The sequence below is a fragment of the Megachile rotundata genome, unplaced genomic scaffold (assembly GCF_050947335.1).
Source record: "Megachile rotundata isolate GNS110a unplaced genomic scaffold, iyMegRotu1 scaffold0255, whole genome shotgun sequence".
NCBI classification, from domain to species: Eukaryota; Metazoa; Arthropoda; class Insecta; order Hymenoptera; family Megachilidae; genus Megachile; species Megachile rotundata.
The window spans coordinates 116,104-138,307 of record NW_027473552.1 but is presented as its reverse complement, the minus strand read 5'-3'; the positions used below and the strand labels follow the sequence as shown (position 1 = coordinate 138,307).

The following is a 22,204-nucleotide window of genomic DNA, read 5'->3' as shown; positions in this document are numbered from 1 at the left end:
ATAATATGGTTAATAATATGAGTTAGATTGCTAATAGTGAGTGTAATAAGTATAGTAATTGACCTCCTATCGATCATATTAGCATAATATGGTTAATAATATGAGTTAGGTTGATAAAAATAAGAATAATAAGTATAGTAATTGTCGTTCTATCGATCATATAAGCATAATATGGCTAATAACATGAGCTAGGTTGAAAATAATAAGAGTACTAAGTATAGTAATTGACGTTCTATCGATCATATAAGCATAATATGGCTAGTAATATGAGCTAGATTGATAACAGTAAGTGTAATAAGTGTAGTAATTGTCGTTCTGTCGATTATGTTAGCATAATATGGCTAATAATATGAGTTAGATTGATAATAATAAGAGTAGTGAGTATAGTAATTGTCGTTCTATCGATCATATAAGCATAATATGGCTAATAATATGAGTTAGATTGATAATAATAAGAGTAATGAGTATAGTAATTCTCGTTCTATCGATCATATAAGCATAATATGGCTAATAATATGAGTTAGATTGATAATAATAAGAGTAATAAGTATAGTAATTGTCGTCCTATCGACCATATAAGCATAATATGGCTAATAATATGAGCTAGGTTGATAATAATAAGAGTAATATGTATAGTGATTGTCGTTCTATCGATCATATAAGCATAATATGGCTAATAATATGAGTTAGATTGATTATAATAAGAGTAATAAGTATAGTAATTGTCGTTGTATCGATTATATCTGCATAATATGGTTAATAATATGAGTTCGATTGATAATAATAAGAGTAATGCGTATAGTAATTGTCGTTCTGTCGATTATATTAGCATAATATGGCTAATAATATGAGTTAGATTGATAATAATAAGAGTAGTGAGTATAGTAATTGTCGTTCTATCGATCATATAAGCATAATATGGCTAATAACATGAGCTAGGTTGAAAATAATAAGAGTACTCAGTATAGTAATTGACGTTCTATCGATCATATAAGCATAATATGGCTAGTAATATGAGCTAGATTGATAACAGTAAGTGTAATAAGTGTAGTAATTGTCGTTCTGTCGATTATGTTAGCATAATATGGCTAATAATATGAGTTAGATTGATAATAATAAGAGTAGTGAGTATAGTAATTGTCGTTCTATCGATCATATAAGCATAATATGGCTAATAATATGAGTTAGATTGATAATAATAAGAGTAATGAGTATAGTAATTCTCGTTCTATCGATCATATAAGCATAATATGGCTAATAATATGAGTTAGATTGATAATAATAAGAGTAATAAGTATAGTAATTGTCGTTCTATCGACCATATAAGCATAATATGGCTAATAATATGAGCTAGGTTGATAATAATAAGAGTAAGAAGTATAGTGATTGTCGGTCTATCGATCATATAAGCATAATATGGCTAATAATATGAGTTAGATTGATAATAATAAGAGTAATAAGTATAGTAATTGTCGTTGTATCGATCATATCTGCATAATATGGTTAATAATATGAGTTCGATTGATAATAATAAGAGTACTAAGTATAGTAATTGACGTTCTATCGATCATATAAGCATAATATGGCTAGTAATATGAGTTAGATTGATAATAATAAGAGTAATGAGTATAGTAATTGTCGTTCTGTCGATTATATTAGCATAATATGGCTAATAATATGAGTTAGATTGATAATAATAAGAGTACTGAGTATAGTAATTGTCGTTCTATCGACCATGTAAGCATAATATGGCTAATAATATGAGTTAGATTGATAATAATAAGAGTAGTGAGTATAGTAATTGTCGTTCTATCGACCATGTAAGCATAATATGGCTAATAATATGAGCTAGGTTGATAATAATAAGAGTAATAAGTATAGTGATTGTCGTTCTATCGATCATATAAGCATAATATGGCTAATAATATGAGTTAGATTGATAATAATAAGAGTAATAAGTATAGTAGTTGTCGTTCTATCAATCATATCTGCATAATATGGTTAATAATATGAGTTAGATTGCTAATAGTGAGTGTAATAAGTATAGTAATTGACCTCCTATCGATCATATTAGCATAATATGGTTAATAATATGAGTTAGGTTGATAAAAATAAGAATAATAAGTATAGTAATTGTCGTTCTATCGATCATATAAGCATAATATGGCTAATAACATGAGCTAGGTTGAAAATAATAAGAGTACTAAGTTTAGTAATTGACGTTCTATCGATCATATAAGCATAATATGGCTAGTAATATGAGCTAGATTGATAACAGTAAGTGTAATAAGTGTAGTAATTGTCGTTCTGTCGATTATGTTAGCATAATATGGCTAATAATATGAGTTAGATTGATAATAATAAGAGTAGTGAGTATAGTAATTGTCGTTCTATCGATCATATAAGCATAATATGGCTAATAATATGAGTTAGATTGATAATAATAAGAGTAATGAGTATAGTAATTGTCGTTCTGTCGATTATATTAGCATAATATGGCTAATAATATGAGTTAGATTGATAATAATAAGAGTAGTGAGTATAGTAATTGTCGTTCTATCGACCATGTAAGCATAATATGGCTAATAATATGAGCTAGGTTGATAATAATAAGAGTAATAAGTATAGTGATTGTCGTTCTATCGATCATATAAGCATAATATGGCTAATAATATGAGTTAGATTGATAATAATAAGAGTAATAAGTATAGTAGTTGTCGTTCTATCAATCATATCTGCATAATATGGTTAATAATATGAGTTAGATTGCTAATAGTGAGTGTAATAAGTATAGTAATTGACCTCCTATCGATCATATTAGCATAATATGGTTAATAATATGAGTTAGGTTGATAAAAATAAGAGTAATAAGTATAGTGATTGTCGTTCTATCGATCATATAAGCATAATATGGCTAATAATATGAGTTAGATTGATAATAATAAGAGTAATGAGTATAGTAATTCTCGTTCTATCGATCATATAAGCATAATATGGCTAATAATATGAGTTAGATTGATAATAATAAGAGTAATAAGTATAGTAATTGTCGTTCTATCGACCATATAAGCATAATATGGCTAATAATATGTGCTAGGTTGATAATAATAAGAGTAATATGTATAGTGATTGTCGTTCTATCGATCATATAAGCATAATATGGCTAATAATATGAGTTAGATTGATTATAATAAGAGTAATAAGTATAGTAATTGTCGTTGTATCGATCATATCTGCATAATATGGTTAATAATATGAGTTCGATTGATAATAATAAGAGTAATGCGTATAGTAATTGTCGTTCTGTCGATTATATTAGCATAATATGCCTAATACTATGAGTTAGATTGATAATAATAAGAGTAGTGAGTATAGTAATTGTCGTTCTATCGATCATATAAGCATAATATGGCTAATAACATGAGCTAGGTTGAAAATAATAAGAGTACTCAATATAGTAATTGACGTTCTATCGATCATATAAGCATAATATGGCTAGTAATATGAGCTAGATTGATAACAGTAAGTGTAATAAGTGTAGTAATTGTCGTTCTATCGACCATATAAGCATAATATGGCTAATAATATGAGCTAGGTTGATAATAATAAGAGTAAGAAGTATAGTGATTGTCGGTCTATCGATCATATAAGCATAATATGGCTAATAATATGAGTTAGATTGATAATAATAAGAGTAATAAGTATAGTAATTGTCGTTGTATCGATCATATCTGCATAATATGGTTAATAATATGAGTTCGATTGATAATAATAAGAGTAATGCGTATAGTAATTGTCGTTCAGTCGATTATATTAGCATAATATGGCTAATAATATGAGTTACATTGATAATAATAAGAGTAGTGAGTATAGTAATTGTCGTCCTATTGATCATATAAGCATAATATGGCTAATAATATGAGTTAGATTGATAATAATAAGAGTAATGAGTATAGTAATTCTCGTTCTATCGATCATATAAGCATAATATGGCTAATAATATGAGTTAGATTGATAATAATAAGAGTAATATGTATAGCAATTGTCGTTCTATCGACCATATAAGCATAATATGGCTAATAATATGAGCTAGGTTGATAATAATAAGAGTAATAAGTATAGTGATTGTCGTTCTATCGATCATATAAGCATAATATGGCTAATAATATGAGTTAGATTGATAATAATAAGAGTAATGAGTATAGTAATTCTCGTTCTATCGATCATATAAGCATAATATGGCTAATAATATGAGTTAGATTGATAATAATAAGAGTAATAAGTATAGTAATTGTCGTTCTGTCGACCATATAAGCATAATATGGCTAATAATATGAGCTAGGTTGATAATAATAAGAGTAATAAGTATAGTGATTGTCGTTCTATCGATCATATAAGCATAATATGGCTAATAATATGAGTTAGATTGATAATAATAAGAGTAATAAGTATAGTAATTGTCGTTCTATCGATCATATCTGCATAATATGGTTAATAATATGAGTTCGATTGATAATAATAAGAGTAATGCGTATAGTAATTGTCGTTCTGTCGATCATATAAGCATAATATGGCTAATAATATGAGTTAGATTGATAATAATAAGAGTAATAAGTATAGTAATTGTCGTTCTGTCGACCATATAAGCATAATATGGCTAATAATATGAGCTAGGTTGATAATAATAAGAGTAATAAGTATAGTGATTGTCGTTCTATCGATCATATAAGCATAATATGGCTAATAATATGAGTTAGATTGATAATAATAAGAGTAATAAGTATAGTAATTGTCGTTGTATCGATCATATCTGCATAATATGGTTAATAATATGAGTTCGATTGATAATAATAAGAGTAATGCGTATAGTAATTGTCGTTCTGTCGATTATATTAGCATAATATGGCTAATAATATGAGTTAGATTGATAATAATAAGAGTAATAAGTATAGTGATTGTCGTTCTATCGATCATATAAGCATAATATGGCTAATAATATGAGTTAGATTGATAATAATAAGAGTAATAAGTATAGTAATTGTCGTTCTATCGACCATATAAGCATAATATGGCTAATAATATGAGCTAGGTTGATAATAATAAGAGTAATAAGTATAGTGATTGTCGTTCTATCGATCATATAAGCATAATATGGCTAATAATATGAGTTAGATTGATAATAATAAGAGTAATAAGTATAGTAATTGTCGTTGTATCGATCATATCTGCATAATATGGTTAATAATATGAGTTCGATTGATAATAATAAGAGTAATGCGTATAGTAATTGTCGTTCTGTCGATTATATTAGCATAATATGGCTAATAATATGAGTTAGATTGATAATAATAAGAGTAATAAGTATAGTGATTGTCGTTCTATCGATCATATAAGCATAATATGGCTAATAATATGAGTTAGATTGATAATAATAAGAGTAATAAGTATAGTAATTGTCGTTCTATCGATCATATCTGCATAATATGGTTAATAATATGAGTTCGATTGATAATAATAAGAGTAATGCGTATAGTAATTGTCGTTCTGTCGATTATATTAGCATAATATGGCTAATAATATGAGTTAGATTGATAATAATAAGAGTAGTGAGTATAGTAATTGTCGTTCTATCGATCATATAAGCATAATATGGCTAATAATATGAGTTAGATTGATAATAATAAGAGTAATGAGTATAGTAATTCTCGTTCTATCGATCATATAAGCATAATATGGCTAATAATATGAGTTAGATTGATAATAATAAGAGTAATAAGTATAGTAATTGTCGTTCTATTGACCATATAAGCATAATATGGCTAATAATATGAGCTAGGTTGATAATAATAAGAGTAATAAGTATAGTGATTGTCGTTCTATCGATCATATAAGCATAATATGGCTAATAATATGAGTTAGATTGATAATAATAAGAGTAATAAGTATAGTAATTGTCGTTTGTTCGGAATCGTTCGAACGCGCTAGACCGCACCGCGAATTAGCGGGCGTCAGCGCACTCACCCGAGACAAATATTAACTATCGAGCGTTCGGGCATGCGCTTTACCCACCGCAAAAACTTCAAGAGTTTTGTCGCAACCGATTTTTAGTCAGTCGTTAACGAACCGTATTACCAAACCATACCAATAACCATCTTTCGAAATTACCATCTTTATTATCTTTGTACGTTTTCAATTAATTGTTCGTCTTATTCGTTAAGTGTTCGTTAAATAAAGTGACAATCTATCGAGCTAAAGTCGTGTCTAAATTCTTCATTGAAAATCTTCACCGGATTGCCCTCGAACTTCCAATCAAACGTTGATCAGCTCCTGCTCAACTCCCACACCCAACATTTTGGTCCTTCGAGCCGGATAGGAGTCGAGGAAGAAGACCCGGGAAGACGCCGATCTAAAAATAAGTACCAAAACGTTAATAAAAAATGAATTCGATAGAAGAGTTGCTCGAAAAACAGGCGCAAACAATGCGTTCCATAGATCGAGCGGTCACTGACTTTAAAAAATTGGGTCAAGCCAAAATGACAATCGCTACGACTCAAAATCGTATGGCTTTATTAAAAGAAGCATTTTCGCAATGCCGGGATCTGGATGCGAAAATCGCAGCAGCAGCCGACAAAAAATTGAAGGCTACATTACCCTACTTCGTGGAGGACCATTTTGCAACTTCGGAAGAAAAATACCAAGAGGCTTTGGACTACATGGCGGAGATCCTATCATCGGTTACTCCTCCACCTAATCCAGCAGTGGGTAACGGAAACAATTCAAACGTGATGACGTCACAACCAACGGCCCACCTACCCAAGATTCACCTTCCAACCTTTGAGGGAACGTTCGAGCAGTGGGAGAGCTATCGGGACAGGTTCATCTCCATGGTAATTAAAAACAAATCGCTGTCGAACGTGGAGCGTCTACACTTTTTGTATACGTCGTTGAAGGGCGAAGCGAGCCAAGCGGTGAGTCACCTTCCTGTAACTGAAAGTAATTTTGAAGTTGCTTGGAAAATAATAACGTCGCGCTACGATAACAAACGCCGACTAATATCGACTCACCTACATGTATTGTTTTCGTTACCAACCGTTTCGTCCGAAACTCGATACAACCGAACTTCGCGCGTTACGCGACAAAATAAACATGTCAGTTGAGATGCTCCGAAACCTTGGGAGACCGGTCGATTCATGGGGTGACATAATCGTTTTCCTCGGTGCGCAAAAACTCGATCGTGCGACTCGTAAAGCTTGGGAGTTAAATCTGGGTGACACTACCGAGTTTCCAAAATACAGCGAATTCGACGCGTTCCTGGAAAAAAGAATTAGAGCGTTAGAAGTGATACCGGTCAGCAAACGCGACAAACCAAGCGAACCCGAAAAATTAAAATCGAATTACGGAAAACCCTTCCATACCCATTCAACAACAGCGACCAAAATTTCGTGCGCGGTTTGTAAACAAAACCGTTTATTGTATCAGTGTTCTAATTTTCTAGGAAAAACTCCATCCGAGCGCTATAACATAATAAAACAGCAAAAGCGTTGTCTAAACTGTTTTTCTGTCGGCCATTCGTCAGCACAATGTAAAAGCCCGCATTGTTGTAAAGAGTGTCATCAAAAACACCATACGCTGTTGCACTTTCCGATTGTCAACAACGCCACTGTGGAGGCATCAAGAACAAGCCCAGTCGTTACAGAAAACCAAGTAGAAATTAGTTCAAACTTAGCTTCCAACACCGCAATTAATGTAACAATCCTTCTTTCAACAGCGCGAGTACGAGTGCACTCTCTGCAAGGCCGTTGCGTTAATGCCAGAGCGCTTCTTGTCCAAGGGTCGACAGCAACGCTTATTACCGAAAATTTAGCGCAATTGCTCCGTCTTAAGAGGACAAAACAACAAACGCGAATTAGCGGAATCGGCGAAAAACAATCACTCGCACATCAAATGGCCGCAATTGTAATTACCCCCGCTGAAAACAACGAGCCTGCATACTCGACTACAGCTATTATTTTGAAAACATTAACCAGGTATGTTCCATTACGCCAAAAAACCAATACTGAATGGTCTCACCTTTCAGGTTTAACACTCGCCGACAAGGATCCCATGAGTTCTGAGCCAATTGACCTAATTATCGGTGCGGACTTATATGGGCAGCTACTCCTCCAAGGCCTAGTACGAGGCTCAGCGTCTACCCCGACGGCCCAAAGCACAACCTTAGGTTGGATCCTGTCTGGACCGTGTCGTGCCGATCCTACTCCAAATCCGGTCACCGTCCACCATGTGTCCGTCCTCGAAAACCTCGACCAGACGCTGAAAAAATTTTGGGAAATTGAGGACCTTCCTAACACCTCGATCATGACACCAGATGAGCAAAAGTGCGAACAACATTTTCAAGAAACGCATACTAGAACGTCGGACGGTCGTTATTTAGTTCGATTGCCGTTTAAAGGCGACCGACCTATTCAGCTAGGGGACTCTCGATTAGGAGCCATAAAAAGCTTGCGCATTCAAGAAAATCGACTGAATAGGGACGCAGGCACTTTATCCGAGTACCAGAAATTCCTGTCAGAGTACGAAGCTCTCGGGCACATGAGAAAGGCAGATCCTCTTCCGTGCCAATCCAATCATCAGGTATATTACATACCTCACCATTCCGTTATTCGTCAAACAAGCTCAACGACGCATCTTCGCGTTGTATTTAATGCCTCGAGCCGCTCCTCAAATGGGCAATCCTTGAACGACCACTTATACAGTGGACCCAAACTCCAACAAGACATCACTGCGATACTTGTGCGGTGGCGCCAATTTCAATATGTTTACTCTGCCGACATTGACAAAATGTACAGGCAAATCCGGGTTCACCCTCAAGATGTCGATTTCCAACGCATCCTTTGGCGAAAATCTCCTCTCGATATTATTGACGAATACCAACTTCTTACTATCACTTATGGGACAACCCCCGCTCCGTATCTTGCTCTCAGAGTACTGCAGCAATTAGCCCAGGATGAAGGTTCTTCATACCCTGACGCTGTTCAGGTTTTAAGAAATCAATCGTATGTCGACGACTTCTTATTCAGAAGCGATAGTATCTCAGCGTTGCGTCGAATAAGAAACCAAACCATCGAGTTGCTTCAAAAGGGAGGTTTCTCACTGCGAAAATGGGCTAGCAACGATAGACGATTATTATCCGACATCGAAGAAACCAATCACGGCCTAGCAGTAAGTAAATCGCTACAGATTTATGAGAGTATTTCTGTTCTTGGTTTAATGTGGAATCCCGTGACTGACCAATTTCAATTCCATGCAGCGATGCCAAAAAGTCAAAGTTCCACTAAACGTGAAATTCTTTCATCCATAGCGAAATTATTTGATCCAATGGGCTGGGTCGCTCCTTTCGTTGTTTTATCCAAAATCCTCATCCAGCAATTGTGGGCTTTAAAATGTGATTGGGATGATACCGTTCCGCCAGATTTTCTTAAACAATGGCACACCTTTTGCTCGCAATTTTCGGAGTTCAATTCGTTAACAATTCCTCGGAAAATTTCTTCGAAAATCTTTGTGACCCAAAGTCTTCATGGCTTCGCAGATGCTTCAACAAAGGCATTTGCTGCAGTTGTTTATATACGAAGTGTTCTCGATGATGGTTCGATTTGCACTGCCCTTCTCATGGCCAAAACACGAGTTGCCCCAGTAAAAACCGTTAGCGTGCCTCGTTTGGAGTTATGCGCAGCCCTGCTCCTTGCGCGTTTGATCAAGTTTATTCGAACTTCCTTGAAGGGCCAGGAGATGGATTGTCACTGTTGGACGGATTCGAGTATAACTCTAACATGGGTGAGCCAGTCACCCTCACGGTGGAAAACCTTTGTTGCAAACCGTGTTGCCAAAATACAAAATCTCATCCCGGAAGCAAAATGACATTACGTTCCAACAGATGACAATCCGGCCGACTGTGCCTCCCGGGGAATTTCATTAAAAGAGTTGAAATCTCACCGATTGTGGTGGCTCGGACCTCACTGGCTTCAAAGGGACCCAATCGATTGGCCGCGTTCATGCTACGAAGTAGCCTCCGATGCCTTAGCTGAAGAAAAAACCCAAATAGTTAAAATCTTGACCGCTAATGCAGCTCCTTTAGATTTAGAAAACCGATATTCGTCTTGGCCAAAATTACTCAGAGTAACTGCCTATATTATGCGTTTCTTAGAAAATATCCGAACAAAAAGTAAAGGAAAGGATTTACTTACCACTTCAGCAAAGACGCCTCTCCTCGCGTTAACTCCTGATGAGATCCACCGTTCAAAATTGTTGTGGTTGCGGCGGATCCAGGGTGACGTTTTTCCTATAGAAATAAAAGTACTTAGTGAAGGCCGTACTGTGTCATCATCGAGTCAGTTAAATTCTTTAAATCCATTTATAGGGTCAGATGGGTTAATTCGAGCTAAAGGTCGACTCGCAAATGCACAATTAACGGAACAAGCCAAAACTCCTATTATTCTAAGTGCCCATCCTCTCCTATCGCTGCTCATTGAAAGCACCCACCGTAACCTTCTCCACGCCGGTCTTAAATTAACACTAGCCTATCTCCGAAACCAATATTGGATCATACGAGTGAGAACTACAATAAGAGCCGTAATCCATCGATGTCTCGCGTGCACTCGTGAAAAAGCCGCTGTGCCTCACGAACTCATGGGAGACTTGCCTGCCCCTCGCGTCAATAAGGTAGAGCGTCCATTTATTCATACCGGGGTCGACTATGCAGGCCCGATTCAAGTCCGAACTACACCAGGCCGTGGACACAAATCAAAAAAAGCATACATTGCGATTTTTGTTTGTTTGACCACAAAAGCGATTCACATCGAAATAGTAAGCGATTATAGTTCCGCAGCCTTCATCGCAACGTACCATAGATTTGTGTCCCGACGCGGTTTACCAACCTCGATGTATTCTGACAACGGCACCACATTCCAAGGAGCGAATCGCGAACTCGCGTCAGCCTATATTTCCGCGATCAAAGATGTTAATTTTGCGAATGCCTTAGCATCTCAAGGTGTTTCATGGCATTTCCTACCTCCGAATGCGCCGCATTTTGGAGGATTATGGGAGGCCGCCGTGAAAAGCGTTAAACACCACTTAAAGCGAACGATCGGATCTCACACACTAACCTTCGAGGAACTAACTACGTTGTTGTGCCGTATTGAGGCGTGCCTCAATTCTCGACCGATCGGGCACATGTCGGAATGCATCGACGACTATTCAGCACTAACACCAGGTCATTTCTTAATCGGGACCCCTCTCGTGGCTCAACCGGAGCCCAGCGTTCTCGAACTGAAAGAAAACCGGTTATCTCGATGGCAGCTCGTGCACAGACTGACCGAAACCTTTTGGAAATCGTGGCAGAACGATTACTTACATACGCTTCATCAACGCCCAAAATGGCGAACCGTTCAAAATTTGACAAAAGTCGGTCAGCTCGTCCTCGTTCGGAACTCGAATCTTCCTCCGAGTCAGTGGGAACTCGGTAGAATTATTGCGTGTCACCCAGGAACCGATGGTCTCGTTCGCGTAGTCACAGACAAAACTGCTAATTCCGAATACAAACGACCACTTTCAAAGTTATGTTTTCTTCCCATTGCGATCAATGACGAAAACCACGCCGCGACGTAATTCATAACCTGTGTTTCGAATCGTATCCTATTGTCCACGTGTCCGCGAGAAACCGTTCAATTGGTCAATGTATTGCGAATTTAGTTTTAAGTTAGAATTATTAAGTAAGAATAAGTATAAATGTTGTACTTACCTTTGCGTCGTTATCCAAAACCATGTAAGCGAAGTTCAATGGAATCATTCACTTCACCATAACAGAACCGAATGTTATTGTTGAATTCATTCATTCAACGGGGGGGCGGTGTGTTCGGAATCGTTCGAACGCGCTAGACCGCACCGCGAATTAGCAAGCGTCAGCGCACTCACCCGAGACAAATATTAACTATCGAGCGTTCGGGCATGCGCTTTACCCACCGCAAAAACTTCAAGAGTTTTGTCGCAACCGATTTTTAGTCAGTCGTTAACGAACCGTATTACCAAACCATACCAATAACCATCTTTCGAAATTACCATCTTTATTATCTTTGTACGTTTTCAATTAATTGTTCGTCTTATTCGTTAAGTGTTCGTTAAATAAAGTGACAATCTATCGAGCTAAAGTCGTGTCTAAATTCTTCATTGAAAATCTTCACCGGATTGCCCTCGAACTTCCAATCAAACGTTGATCAGCTCCTGCTCAACTCCCACACCCAACATCGTTCTATCGATCATATCTGCATAATATGGTTAATAATATGAGTTCGATTGATAATAATAAGAGTAATGCGTATAGTAATTGTCGTTCTGACGATTATATTAGCATAATATGGCTAATAATATGAGTTAGATTGATAATAATAAGAGTAGTGAGTATAGTAATTGTCGTTCTATCGATCATATAAGCATAATATGGCTAATAATATGAGTTAGATTGATAATAATAACAGTAGTAGGTATAGTAATTGTCGTTCTATCGACCATATAAGCATAATATGGCTAGTAATATGAGCTAGATTGATAATAGGAAGTGTAATAAGTATAGTAATTGTCGTTCTGTCGATTATATTAGCATAATATGGCTAATAATATAAGTTAGATTGATAACAATAAGAGTAGTGAGTATAGTAATTGTCGTTCTATCGATCGTATTAGCATAATATGGTTAATAATATGAGTTAGATTGATAATAGTAAGAGTAATGTGTATAGTAATTGTCGTTCTATCGATCATATAAGCATAATATGGCTATTAATATGAGTTCGATTGATAATAATAAGAGTAATGAGTATAGTAATTCTCGTTCTATCGATCATATAAGCATAATATGGCTAATAATATGAGTTAGATTGATAATAATAAGAGTAATGCGTATAGTAATTGTCGTTCTGTCGATTATATTAGCATAATATGGCTAATAAAATGAGTTAGATTGATAATAATAAGAGTAATAAGTATAGCAATTGTCGTTCTATCGACCATATAAGCATAATATGGCTAATAATATGAGCTAGGTTGATAATAATAAGAGTAATAAGTATAGTGATTGTCGTTCTATCGATCATATAAGCATAATATGGCTAGTAATATGAGCTAGATTGATAATAGTAAGTGTAGTAAGTATAGTAATTGTCGTTCTGTCGATTATATTAGCATAATATGGCTAATAATATGAGTTAGGTTGAAAATAATAAGAGTAATAAGTATAGTGATTGTCGTTCTATCGATCATATAAGCATAATATGGCTAATAATATGAGTTGGATTGATAATAATAAGAGTAATAAGTATAGTAAATGTCGTGCTATCGATCATATCTGCATAATATGGTTAATAATATGAGTTAGATTGCTAACAGTGAGTGTAATAAGTATAGTAATTGACCTCCTATCGATCATATTAGCATAATATGATTATTAATATGAGTTAGGTTGATAAAAATAAGAATAATAAGTATAGTAATTGTCGTTCTATCGATCATATAAGCATAATATGGCTAATAACATGAGCTAGGTTGAAAATAATAAGAGTACTCAGTATAGTAATTGACGTTCTATCGATCATATAAGCATAATATGGCTAGTAATATGAGCTAGATTGATAACAGTAAGTGTAATAAGTGTAGTAATTGTCGTTCTGTCGATTATGTTAGCATAATATGGCTAATAATATGAGTTAGATTGATAATAATAAGAGTAGTGAGTATAGTAATTGTCGTTCTATCGATCATATAAGCATAATATGGCTAATAATATGAGTTAGATTGATAATAATAAGAGTAATGAGTATAGTAATTCTCGTTCTATCGATCATATAAGCATAATATGGCTAATAATATGAGTTAGATTGATAATAATAAGAGTAATAAGTATAGTAATTGTCGTTCTATCGACCATATAAGCATAATATGGCTAATAATATGAGCTAGGTTGATAATAATAAGAGTAATAAGTATAGTGATTGTCGTTCTATCGATCATATAAGCATAATATGGCTAATAATATGAGTTAGATTGATAATAATAAGAGTAATAAGTATAGTAATTGTCGTTGTATCGATCATATCTGCATAATATGTTTAATAATATGAGTTCGATTGATAATAATAAGAGTAATGCGTATAGTAATTGTCGTTCTGTCGATCATATTAGCATAATATGGCTAATAATATGAGTTAGATTGATAATAATAAGAGTAGTGAGTATAGTAATTGTCGTTCTATCGACCATATAAGCATAATATGGCTAGTAATATGAGCTAGATTGATAATAGAAAGTGTAATAAGTATAGTAATTGTCGTTCTGTCGATTATATTAGCATAATATGGCTAATAATATAAGTTAGATTGATAACAATAAGAGTAGTGAGTATAGTAATTGTCGTTCTATCGATCATATAAGCATAATATGGCTAATAATATGAGTTCGATTGATAATAATAAGAGTAATGAGTATAGTAATTCTCGTTCTATCGATCATATAAGCATAATATGGCTAATAATATGAGTTAGATTGATAATAATAAGAGTAATGCGTATAGTAATTGTCGTTCTGTCGATTATATTAGCATAATATGGCTAATAATATGAGTTAGATTGATAATAATAAGAGTAATAAGTATAGCAATTGTCGTTCTATCGACCATATAAGCATAATATGGCTAATAATATGAGCTAGGTTGATAATAATAAGAGTAATAAGTATAGTGATTGTCGTTCTATCGATCATATAAGCATAATATGGCTAGTAATATGAGCTAGATTGATAATAGTAAGTGTAGTAAGTATAGTAATTGTCGCTCTGTCGATTATATTAGCATAATATGGCAAATAATATGAGTTAGGTTGAAAATAATAAGAGTAATAAGTACAGTGATTGTCGTTCTATCGATCATATAAGCATAATATGGCTAATAATATGAGTTGGATTGATAACAATAAGAGTAGTGAGTATAGTAATTGTCGTTCTATCGATCATATTAGCATAATATGGTTAATAATATGAGTTAGATTGATAATAATAAGAGTAATAAGTATAGTAAATGTCGTGCTATCGATCATATCTGCATAATATGGTTACTAATATGAGTTAGATTGCTAATAGTGAGTGTAATAAGTATAGCAATTGACCTCCTATCGATCATATTAGCATAATATGGTTAATAATATGAGTTAGGTTGATAAAAATAAGAATAATAAGTATAGTAATTGTCGTTCTATCGATCATATAAGCATAATATGGCTAGTAACATGAGCTAGGTTGAAAATAATAAGAGTACTAAGTATAGTAATTGACGTTCTATCGATCATATAAGCATAATATGGCTAGTAATATGAGCTAGATTGATAACAGTAAGTGTAATAAGTGTAGTAATTGTCGTTCTGTCGATTATGTTAGCATAATATGGCTAATAATATGAGTTAGATTCATAATAATAAGAGTAGTGAGTATAGTAATTGTCGTTCTATCGATCATATAAGCATAATATGGCTAATAATATGAGTTAAATTGATAATAATAAGAGTAATGAGTATAGTAATTCTCGTTCTATCGATCATATAAGCATAATATGGCTAATAATATGAGTTAGATTGATAATAATAAGAGTAATAAGTATAGTAATTGTCGTTCTATCGACCATATAAGCATAATATGGCTAATAATATGAGCTAGGTTGATAATAATAAGAGTAATAAGTATAGTGATTGTCGTTCTATCGATCATATAAGCATAATATGGCTAATAATATGAGTTAGATTGATAATAATAAGAGTAATAAGTATAGTAATTGTCGTTGTATCGATCATATCTGCATAATATGGTTAATAATATGAGTTCGATTGATAATAATAAGAGTAATGCGTATAGTAATTGTCGTTCTGTCGATTATATTAGCATAATATGGCTAATAATATGAGTTAGATTGATAATAATAAGAGTAGTGAGTATAGTAATTGTCGTTCTATCGATCATATAAGCATAATATGGCTAATAACATGAGCTAGGTTGAAAATAATAAGAGTAGTCAGTATAGTAATTGACGTTCTATCGATCATATAAGCATAATATGGCTAGTAATATGAGCTAGATTGATGACAGTAAGTGTAATAAGTGTAGTAATTGTCGTTCTGTCGATTATGTTAGCATAATATGGCTAATAATATGAGTTAGATTGATAATAATAAGAGTAGGGAGTATAGTAATTGTCGTTCTATCGATCATATAAGCATAATATGGCTAATAATATGAGGTAGATTGATAATAATAAGAGTAATAAGTATAGTAATTGTCGTTGTATCGATCATATCTGCATAATATGGTTAATAATATGAGTTCGATTGATAATAATAAGAGTAATGCGTATAGTAATTGTCGTTCTGTCGATTATATTAGCATAATATGGCTAATAATATGAGTTAGATTCATAATAATAAGAGTAGTGAGTGTAGTAATGTCGTTCTATCGATCATATAAGCATAATATGGCTAATAATATGAGTTAGATTGATAATAATAAGAGTAATGAGTATAGTAATTCTCGTTCTATCGATCATATAAGCATAATATGGCTAATAATATGAGTTAGATTGATAATAATAAGAGTAATAAGTATAGTAATTGTCGTTCTATCGACCATATAAGCATAATATGGTTAATAATATGAGCTAGGTTGATAATAATAAGAGTAATGCGTATAGTAATTGTCGTTCTGTCGATTATATTAGCATAATATGGCTAATAATATGAGTTAGATTCATAATAATAAGAGTAGTGAGTGTAGTAATTGTCGTTCTATCGATCATATAAGCATAATATGGCTAATAATATGAGTTAGATTGATAATAATAAGAGTAATGAGTATAGTAATTCTCGTTCTATCGATCATATAAGCATAATATGGCTAATAATATGAGTTAGATTGATAATAATAAGAGTAATAAGTATAGTAATTGTCGTTCTATCGACCATATAAGCATAATATGGTTAATAATATGAGCTAGGTTGATAATAATAAGAGTAATGCGTATAGTAATTGTCGTTCTGTCGATTATATTAGCATAATATGGCTAATAATATGAGTTAGATTCATAATAATAAGAGTAGTGAGTGTAGTAATTGTCGTTCTATCGATCATATAAGCATAATATGGCTAATAATATGAGTTAGATTGATAATAATAAGAGTAATGAGTATAGTAATTCTCGTTCTATCGATCATATAAGCATAATATGGCTAATAATATGAGTTAGATTGATAATAATAAGAGTAATAAGTATAGTAATTGTCGTTCTATCGACCATATAAGCATAATATGGTTAATAATATGAGCTAGGTTGATAATAATAAGAGTAATAAGTATAGTGATTGTCGTTCTATCGATCATATAAGCATAATATGGCTAATAATATGAGTTAGATTCATAATAATAAGAGTAGTGAGTATAGTAATTGTCGTTCTATCGATCATATAAGCATAATATGGCTAATAATATGAGTTAGATTGATAATAATAAGAGTAATGCGTATAGTAATTGTCGTTCTGTCGATTATATTAGCATAATATGGCTAATAATATGAGTTAGATTCATAATAATAAGAGTAGTGAGTGTAGTAATTGTCGTTCTATCGATCATATAAGCATAATATGGCTAATAATATGAGTTAGATTGATAATAATAAGAGTAATGAGTATAGTAATTCTCGTTCTATCGATCATATAAGCATAATATGGCTAATAATATGAGTTAGATTGATAATAATAAGAGTAATAAGTATAGTAATTGTCGTTCTATCGACCATATAAGCATAATATGGTTAATAATATGAGCTAGGTTGATAATAATAAGAGTAATGCGTATAGTAATTGTCGTTCTGTCGATTATATTAGCATAATATGGCTAATAATATGAGTTAGATTCATAATAATAAGAGTAGTGAGTGTAGTAATTGTCGTTCTATCGATCATATAAGCATAATATGGCTAATAATATGAGTTAGATTGATAATAATAAGAGTAATGAGTATAGTAATTCTCGTTCTATCGATCATATAAGCATAATATGGCTAATAATATGAGTTAGATTGATAATAATAAGAGTAATAAGTATAGTAATTGTCGTTCTATCGACCATATAAGCATAATATGGTTAATAATATGAGCTAGGTTGATAATAATAAGAGTAATAAGTATAGTGATTGTCGTTCTATCGATCATATAAGCATAATATGGCTAATAATATGAGTTAGATTCATAATAATAAGAGTAGTGAGTATAGTAATTGTCGTTCTATCGATCATATAAGCATAATATGGCTAATAATATGAGTTAGATTGATAATAATAAGAGTAATGCGTATAGTAATTGTCGTTCTGTCGATTATATTAGCATAATATGGCTAATAATATGAGTTAGATTCATAATAATAAGAGTAGTGAGTGTAGTAATTGTCGTTCTATCGATCATATAAGCATAATATGGCTAATAATATGAGTTAGATTGATAATAATAAGAGTAATGAGTATAGTAATTCTCGTTCTATCGATCATATAAGCATAATATGGCTAATAATATGAGTTAGATTGATAATAATAAGAGTAATAAGTATAGTAATTGTCGTTCTATCGACCATATAAGCATAATATGGTTAATAATATGAGCTAGGTTGATAATAATAAGAGTAATGCGCATAGTAATTGTCGTTCTGTCGATTATATTAGCATAATATGGCTAATAATATGAGTTAGATTCATAATAATAAGAGTAGTGAGTGTAGTAATTGTCGTTCTATCGATCATATAAGCATAATATGGCTAATAATATGAGTTAGATTGATAATAATAAGAGTAATGAGTATAGTAATTCTCGTTCTATCTATCATATAAGCATAATATGGCTAATAATATGAGTTAGATTGATAATAATAAGAGTAATAAGTATAGTAATTGTCGTTCTATCGACCATATAAGCATAATATGGTTAATAATATGAGCTAGGTTGATAATAATAAGAGTAATAAGTATAGTGATTGTCGTTCTATCGATCATATAAGCATAATATGGCTAATAATATGAGTTAGATTCATAATAATAAGAGTAGTGAGTATAGTAATTGTCGTTCTATCGATCATATAAGCATAATATGGCTAATAATATGAGTTAGATTGATAATAATAAGAGTAATGAGTATAGTAATTCTCGTTCTATCGATCATATGAGTGATGCCCATTTGGACGCCGACCGATTGGACGCGTCCCGATTGGACGGTCCCGATTCGACGCGTTCCAATTCGAAGCGGTGCCGATTGGACGCGTTCCAATTCTAAGCAGAGTTTATAGAACATAACCTAACCAAATTTAACAGCTTCGAATTGGGACGCGTCCAATCGGCACCGCTTCGAATTGGAACGCGTCGAATCGGGACCGTCCAATCGGGACGCGTCCAATCGGTCGGCGTCCAAGTGGGACACCCCCGATCAGAGTGATGCCCATTTGGACGCCGACCGATTGGACGCGTCCCGATTGGACGGTCCCGATTCGACGCGTTCCAATTCGAAGCGGTGCCGATTGGACGCGTTCCAATTCTAAGCAGAGCTTATAGAACATAACCTAACCAAATTTAACAGCTTCGAATTGGGACGCGTCCAATCGGCACCGCTTCGAATTGGAACGCGTCGAATCGGGACCGTCCAATCGGGACGCGTCCAATCGGTCGGCGTCCAAGTGGGACACCCCCGATCATATAAGCATAATATGGCTAATAATATGAGTTAGATTGATAATAATAAGAGTAGTGAGTATAGTAATTGTCGTTCTATCGACCATATAAGCATAATATGGCTAATAATATGAGCTAGGTTGATAATAATAAGAGTAATAAGTATAGTGATTGTCGTTCTATCGATCATATAAGCATAATATGGCTAGTAATATGATCTAGATTGATAATAGTAAGTGTAATAAGTGTAGTAATTGTCGTTTTGTCGATTATGTTAGCATAATATGGCTAATAATATGAGTTAGATTGATAATAATAAGAGTAGTGAGTATAGTAATTGTAGTTCTATCCATCATATAAGCATAATATGGCTAATAATATGAGTTAGATTGATAACAATAAGAGTAATGAGTATAGTAATTCTCGTTCTATCGATCATATAAGCATAATGTGGCTAATAATATGAGTTAGATTGATAATAATAAGAGTAATAAGTATAGTAATTGTCGTTCTATCGACCATATAAGCATAATATGGCTAATAATATGAGCTAGGTTGATAATAATAAGAGTAATAAGTATAGTGATTGTCGTTCTATCGATCATATAAGCATAATATGGCTAATAATATGAGTTAGATTGATAATAATAAGAGTAATAAGTATAGTAATTGTCGTTGTATCGATTATATTAGCATAATATGGCTAATAATATGAGTTAGATTGATAATAATAAGAGTAGTGAGTATAGTAACTGTCGTTCTATCGATCATATAAGCATAATATGGCTAATAACATGAGCTAGGTTGAAAATAATAAGAGTACTCAGTATAGTAATTGACGTTCTATCGATCATATAAGCATAATATGGCTAGTAATATGAGCTAGATTGATAACAGTAAGTGTAATAAGTGTAGTAATTGTCGTTCTGTCGATTATGTTAGCATAATATGGCTAATAATATGAGTTAGATTGATAATAATAAGAGTAGTGAGTATAGTAATTGTCGTTCTATCGATCATATAAGCATAATATGGCTAATAATATGAGTTAGATTGATAATAATAAGAGTAATGAGTATAGTAATTCTCGTTCTATCGACCATATAAGCATAATATGGCTAATAATATGAGCTAGGTTGATAATAATAAGAGTAATAAGTATAGTGATTGTCGTTCTATCGATCATATAAGCATAATATGGCTAATAATATGAGTTAGATTGATAATAATAAGAGTAATAAGTATAGTAATTGTCGTTGTATCGATCATATCTGCATAATATGGTTAATAATATGAGTTCGATTGATAATAATAAGAGTAATGCGTATAGTAATTGTCGTTCTGTCGATTATATTAGCATAATATGGCTAATAATATGAGTTAGATTGATAATAATAAGAGTAGTGAGTATAGTAACTGTCGTTCTATCGATCATATAAGCATAATATGGCTAATAACATGAGCTAGGTTGAAAATAATAAGAGTACTCAGTATAGTAATTGACGTTCTATCGATCATATAAGCATAATATGGCTAGTAATATGAGCTAGATTGATAACAGTAAGTGTAATAAGTGTAGTAATTGTCGTTCTGTCGATTATGTTAGCATAATATGGCTAATAATATGAGTTAGATTGATAATAATAAGAGTAGTGAGTATAGTAATTGTCGTTCTATCGATCATATAAGCATAATATGGCTAATAATATGAGTTAGATTGATAATAATAAGAGTAATGAGTATAGTAATTCTCGTTCTATCTATCATATAAGCATAATATGGCTAATAATATGAGTTAGATTGATAATAATAAGAGTAATAAGTATAGCAATTGTCGTTCTATCGACCATATAAGCATAATATGGCTAATAATATGAGCTAGGTTGATAATAATAAGAGTAATAAGTATAGTGATTGTCGTTCTATCGATCATATAAGCATAATATGGCTAATAATATCAGTTAGATTGATAATAATAAGAGTAATGAGTATAGTAATTCTCGTTCTATCGATCATATAAGCATAATATGGCTAATAATATGAGTTAGATTGATAATAATAAGAGTAATAAGTATAGTAATTGTCGTTCTATCGATCATATAAGCATAATATGGCTAATAATATCAGTTAGATTGATAATAATAAGAGTAATAAGTATAGTAATTGTCGTTCTATCGATCATATAGGCAAAATATGGCTAATAATATGAGTTAGATTGATAATAATAAGAGTAATAAGTATAGTAAATGTCGTGCTATCGATCATATCTGCATAATATGGTTAATAATATGAGTTAGATTGATAACAATAAGAGTAGTGAGTATAGTAATTGTCGTTCTATCGATCATATTAGCATAATATGGTTAATAATATGAGTTAGATTGATAATAGTAAGAGTAATGTGTATAGTAATTGTCG

The 22,204-nt window shown here is 32.7% G+C and overlaps 1 long non-coding RNA gene across 7 annotated transcripts; it reads right to left on the bottom strand.

Annotated features, from left to right (window-relative positions):
- Window positions 1-5,968: 5,968 nt before the first annotated feature.
- Window positions 5,969-12,279, bottom strand: LOC105663849 (uncharacterized). 7 transcript variants are annotated; one of them, XR_013041357.1, is made up of 9 exons: window positions 11,795-12,279; window positions 11,408-11,688; window positions 11,160-11,322; window positions 10,242-10,336; window positions 9,991-10,078; window positions 8,071-8,310; window positions 7,065-7,311; window positions 6,814-6,987; window positions 5,969-6,406 (listed from the first exon to the last, which is right to left on the bottom strand). It is a non-coding gene; the product is annotated as an uncharacterized LOC105663849 (long non-coding RNA). The 7 variants fall into 7 exon arrangements; XR_013041356.1 differs by having other exon boundaries at window positions 11,408-11,578; window positions 11,795-11,904; XR_013041358.1 differs by having other exon boundaries at window positions 11,408-11,575; window positions 11,795-11,889.
- Window positions 12,280-22,204: the final 9,925 nt, after the last annotated feature.